At 39.5% G+C, this 6,000-nt stretch overlaps 1 non-coding gene across 1 annotated transcript; it reads right to left on the bottom strand.

The window, feature by feature from the left end:
• Positions 1–2,389: 2,389 nt before the first annotated feature.
• LOC130958801 (small nucleolar RNA R71) lies at positions 2,390–2,497 on the bottom strand. Its single transcript, XR_009077906.1, has one exon. It is a non-coding gene; the product is annotated as a small nucleolar RNA R71 (small nucleolar RNA).
• Between the last annotated feature and the right edge of the window lie 3,503 nt (positions 2,498–6,000).

Below are 6,000 nucleotides of genomic sequence, written 5' to 3'. Positions count from 1 at the left end.
GAGTCTGCCTGACTAAGATTTACAAGATGACCATAGCTTGCTTCATACTAACAATCTCCGTGGGATCGACCCTTACTCACGTAAGGTATTACTTGGACGACCCAGTGCACTTGCTGGTTAGTTGTGCGAAGTTGTGTAATGCCATGGGATTGAGCTACCAAGTTCTTGGAGTTCACGACCGGGGATTATGAGAGTTGTGAAGAGTATTGTTCACAATTTCGCGCACCAAGTTTTTGGCGCCGTTGCCGGGGATTGTTCAAGTTTTGAGCAAGCTCTTTGTCCGGTAACATCAGTGCCAAAATCCGGCAACAGCACCAAGTTTTTGGCGCCATTGCCGGGGATTGTTTTGTGTATGGACAACTGACGGTTCATCTTGTTGCTTAGATTAGGTATTTTTTCTTCAGAGTTCTTAAGAATGAATTCTAGTGTTTCAAGGTGATGTTCTTATCATCACCAAAGCTGATTGATCTTCATCAATTTAGCTCTTGAATGCACTGTCCTGCTGAAGCTTGGCTAGCCATGTCTAATTCCTTTAGACTGAAGCTTTAGACTAACATTGCATGATTCCTGGAATTCTCATTAAGAATTTTGATACCTTTATTTTCTTTTAATATAATTTTCGAAAAAAGCACAAAAAAAATTACAAAATCATAAAAAACCAAAAATATTTTATGTTTCTTGTTTGAGTCTAGTGTCTCATCTTAAGTTTGGTGTCAATTGCATGCATTCATTCATGTGTCTTAAGGATCTTCAAGTAATTCTTGATTATTTCTTACTCTGATCTTTGAATTCTCTGGACTTGAGTGTTTTGTGTGTCTCAATTGCATTCTTATTAGTGTCAGTAGTATACAAACTGCTAAGTTTGGTGTCTTGCATGCATTGTTATTTGATTTTAGTTGTATTTTGATTATTAAAAATCCAAAAATATTTTTAATTTGTGTCTTTTCAAGTCAATAATACAGAGAATTGAAGATTCAGAACATGCAGCAGAGGAATTACACAGAAAAAGCTGGGCGTTCAAAACGCCCAGTGAAGAAGGACAGACTGGCGTTTAAACGCCAGCCAGGGTACCTGGTTGGGCGTTTAACGCCCAAAAGGGTAGAGTTTTGGGTGTTAAACGCCAGAATGTGCACCATTCTGGGCGTTTAACGCCAGGATGGCACAAGGGGGAGAATTTTGTTTTCAAATCAATTTTTTTTCAAGTTTTCAAAGTTTTTCAAAATCAAATCTTTTTCAAATCATATCTTTTCAATCAAATGTTTTCAAAATCAATTCCCTTCCTTTTTCAAAGATACTTACTATCAATTAATAATTTGATTCAACATTTCAAGTATGTTGCCTTTTCTGTTGAGAAAGGTTTAATGTTTGAATCATATCTTTTCTTGATAGCCAAGTTACTAATTTTTTTTAAAAAAAAAATCAAATCTTTTTAAAATTATTTTCAAATCATATCTTTTCAATCACATATTTTTAAAATCAATCATATCTTCTTAACCTCATCTTTTTCAAAATAGTTTTCAATCAAATCTTTTTGATTTCTAATTTCAAAATCTTTTTCAAAAATCATCTTATTTCTTTCCCACTCTCATTTTCGAAAATTAAGAAATGTTTTTCAAAAATATTTTCAAAATCTTTCACTTAATTTTCGAAAATTACTTCCCTTCTCCTCACATCCTTCTATTTATGGACTAACACTATTCCTTAATGCAAAATTCGAACTCCATCTCCTTTGATAAGTTCGAATTTTCTACTTCTGTCTTCTACTCTTCTTTTCCTCTGACACTTCAAGGGATCTCTATACTGTGACATAGAGGATTCCACATTTTCTTGTTCCCTTCTCTTTCTTATGAGCAGGAGCAAAGACAAAAGCATTCTTGTTGAGCCTGATCCTGAACCTGAAAGGACCTTGAAGAGAAAGCTAAGAGAAGCCAAAGCACAACTCTCTTTAGAGGACCTGACCGAATTCTTCAAAGAAGAAGAACATATGGCAGCCGAAAACAACAACAATGCAAACAATGCAAGGACGGTGCTGGGTGACTTTACTGCACCTACTCCCGACTTCTATGGGAGAAGCATCTCTATCCCTGCCATTGGAGCAAACAACTTTGAGCTTAAGCCTCAATTAGTTTCTCTAATGCAACAGAATTGTAAGTTTCATGGACTTCCATTGGAAGATCCCCATCAGTTTTTAGCTGAATTCTTGCAAATCTGTGACACTGTCAAGACTAATGGGGTTGACCCTGAGGTCTACAGACTGATGCTATTCCCTTTTGCTGTAAGAGACAGAGCTAGAATATGGTTGGACTCTCAACCTAAAGAAAGCCTGGACTCTTGGGAAAAGCTAGTCAATGCCTTCTTGGCAAAGTTCTTTCCACCTCAAAAATTGAGTAAGCTTAGAGTGGAAGTCCAAACCTTCAGACAGAAGGATGGAGAATCCCTATATGAAGCTTGGGAAAGATACAAACAATTGATCAGAAAATGTCCTTCTGACATGCTTTCTGAATGGAGCATCATAGGTATTTTCTATGATGGTCTCTCTGAACTATCCAAGATGTCTTTGGATAGCTCTGCTGGAGGATCCCTTCATCTGAAGAAGACGCCTGCAGAAGCTCAAGAGCTAATTGAAATGGTTGCAAATAACCAATTCATGTACACTTCTGAAAGAAATCCTGTGAAAAATGGGACTAGTCAGAAGAAAGGAGTTCTTGAGAATGATACTCTGAATGCCATATTGGCTCAGAACAAAATATTGACTCAACAAGTCAATTTGATCTCTCAAAGTCTGTCTGGAATGCAAGATGCACCAAGCAGTACTAAGGAAGCTTCATCTGAGGAAGAAGCCTATGATCATGAGAACCCTTCAATAGAAGAGGTGAATTACCTAGGAGAACCCTATGGAAACACCTACAATTCTTCATGGAGAAATCACCCAAATTTCTCATGGAAGAATCAAGAAAGACCTCAACAAGGTTTCAATAACAATAATGGTGGAAGAAACAGGTTTAGCAATGGCAAGCCTTTTCCATCATCTTCTCAGCAACAGACAGAGAGTTCTAAGCAGAATCCCTCTGACTTAGCAACCATGGTCTCTGATCTAATCAAAACCACTCAAAGTTTCATGACTGAAACAAGGTCCTCCATTAGAAATTTGGAAGGACAAGTGGGTCAGCTGAGCAAGAAAATTACTGAACTCCCTCCTAGTACTCTCCCAAGCAATACTGAAGAAAATCCAAAAGAAGAGTGCAAAGCCATCAACATGGCCGAATTCTGGGAGGAAGAAGAGGCAGTGAACGCCACTGAGGAAGACCTCACTGGACGTCCACTGGCCTCCAATGAGTTCCCAAATGAAGAACCATGGGAATCTGAGGCTCAAAATGAGACCATAGAGATTCCATTGGAATTACTTCTGCCATTCATGAGCTTTGATGAGTATTCTTCCTCTGAAGAGGATGAGTATGTCACTGAAGAGCAAGTTGCTAAATACCTTGGAGCAATCATGAAGCTAAATGACAAGTTATTTGGAAATGAGACTTGGGAGAATGAACCTCCTTTGCTCACCAAAGAACTGGATGACTTGTCTAGGCAGAAATTACCTCAAAAGAGACAAGATCCTGGGAAGTTTTCAATACCTTGTACCATAGGCACCATAACCTTCAAGAAGGCTCTGTGTGACTTAGGGTCAAGTGTAAACCTCATGCCTCTCTCTGTAATGGAGAAGCTAGGGATCTTTGAGGTGCAAGCTGCAAAAATCTCATTAGAGATGGCAGACAACTCAAGAAAACAAGCTCATGGACTTGTAGAGGATGTTTTGGTGAAGATTGAAGACCATTACATCCCTGCTGATTTCATAGTCCTAGAGACTGGGAAGTGCATGGATGAAACCATCATCCTTGGTAGACCCTTCCTAGCCACTGCAAAGGCTGTGATTGATGTTGATAGAGGAGAGTTGATCATTCAAGTGAATGAAGAATCCTTTGTATTTAAGGCTCAAGGATATCCCTCTGTCACCATGGAGAGGAAGCTTGAAGAGCTTCTCTCAAATCAGAGTCAAAAAGAGCCCCCACAGTCAAACTCTAAGTTTGGTGTTAGGAGGCCACAACCAAACTTTAAGTTTGGTGTTGGGAGGCCCCAACATGGCTCTAAGTATCTGTGAGGCTCCATGAGAGTCCTCTGTCAAGCTAATGACATTAAAGAAGCGCTTGTTGGGAGGCAACCCAATGTTTTATAATTAACTATTTTCTTTTGTTATTTTATGTCTTTTGTAGGTTGATGATCATAAGAAGTCACAAAATTAATGAAAAAAGCAAAAACAGAATGAAAAACAGGAAGAAAAACAACACACCCTGGAGGACGCACCTACTGGCGTTTAAACGCCAGTGAGGTTAGCTGTTGGGCGTTTAACGCCCAGTCTGGCACCATTCTAGGCGTTTAACGCCAGAAAGGGGCACCAGACTGGCGTTAAACGCCAGAAAAGGGCAAGAACCTGGCGTTAAACGCCAGGAATGGGCACCAGCCCGGCGTTTAATGCCAGAAAAGGCACAAAACGTGATTTTGCATGCCATTTGGTGCAGGGATGACTTTTCCTTGACACCTCAGGATCTGTGGACCCCACAGGATCCCCACATACCCTACCACTTTCTCTCTCTTCTTCACCAATCACCTCAACACCTCTTCCCCAAAAACCCCTCACCTATCAAATCCCTTCTTTCTCTTCACCACTCACATCCATCCTCCATAAAACCCCACCTACCTCACCATTCAAATTCAAACCACTCTCCCACCCAAACCCACCCATATAGGCCGAACCACAAACCCACCTCCATCTCCTCCATTTCTTCTTCTTCTACTCTCTTCTTTCTTCTTTTGCTCGAGGACGAGCAAACCTTTTAAGTTTGGTGTGGTAAAAGCATTGCTTTTTGTTTTTCCATAACCATTTACGGCATCCAAGGCCGGAGAAACCTCTAGAAAGAGGAAAGGGAAGGCAAAAGTCTCCTCCTCCGAGTCATGGGAGATGGAGAGATTCATCTCAAGGGTGCATCAAGACCACTTCTATGAAGTTGTGACCATGAAGAAGGGTCAGCTTTGATCAAAGGTTGGACCAAGTCCTCATAGACATTTATGAAGAGGGCGTTCAATGAAAGAGAGATTCAAGAGGGAAGCCGGTTCAACTGAGAAGGCATGACCCCAAGCCCATCACTAAGAAAAGGATGGAGCAAACAAGAGATCCCACTCATCATGAAATCCCTGAGATACCTCAAGGGATGCACTTTCCTCCACAAGACTATTGGGAGCAACTGAACACCTCCCTAGGAGAATTAAGTTCCAACATGGGACAACTAAGGGTGGAGCACCAAGAACATTCCATCCTCCTCCATGAAATTAGAAAAGATCAAAGAATCATGAGAGAGGAGCAACAAAGGCAAGGAAGAGACATTGAGGAGCTCAAGCACTCCATAGGACCTTCAAGAGGAAGAACAAGCCGCCATCACTAAGGTGGACCCGTTCTTTAATCTCCTTGTTCTTTATTTTCCTATTTTTCGAAATTTTCATGCTTATGTTTGTCTATGTTTGTGTCTTATGATCATTAGTGTCTTAGTGTCTATGCCTTAAAGTTATGAATGTCCTATGAATCCATCACCTTTCTTAAATGAAAACTGTTTTTATCACAAAAGAACAAGAAGTACAGGATTTCGAATTCATCTTTAAAACTAGCTTAATTAGTTTGATGTGGTGGCAATACTTTTTGTTTTCTGAATGTATGATTGAACAGTGCATATGTCTTTTGAATTTGTTGTTCATGAATGTTAAAATTGTTGGCTCTTGAAAGAATGATGAAAAAGGAGACATGTTACTGAGGATCTGAAAAATCATAAACATGATTCTTGAAGCAAGAAAAAGCAGTGAATACAAAAAAAAAAGAGAAAAAAAAGGAGAAAAACGAAAAAAAAAAGAAGGAGAAAGAAAAAAAAAAGAAAGAAAAAGAAAGAAATAAAGTTGTGA

The sequence above is a fragment of the Arachis stenosperma genome, chromosome 10, assembly GCF_014773155.1.
Source record: "Arachis stenosperma cultivar V10309 chromosome 10, arast.V10309.gnm1.PFL2, whole genome shotgun sequence".
In the NCBI taxonomy this organism is placed as follows: Eukaryota; Viridiplantae; Streptophyta; class Magnoliopsida; order Fabales; family Fabaceae; genus Arachis; species Arachis stenosperma.
The sequence above is the reverse complement of the archived record's forward strand: the minus strand, read 5'-3'. Positions and strand labels throughout refer to the sequence as shown.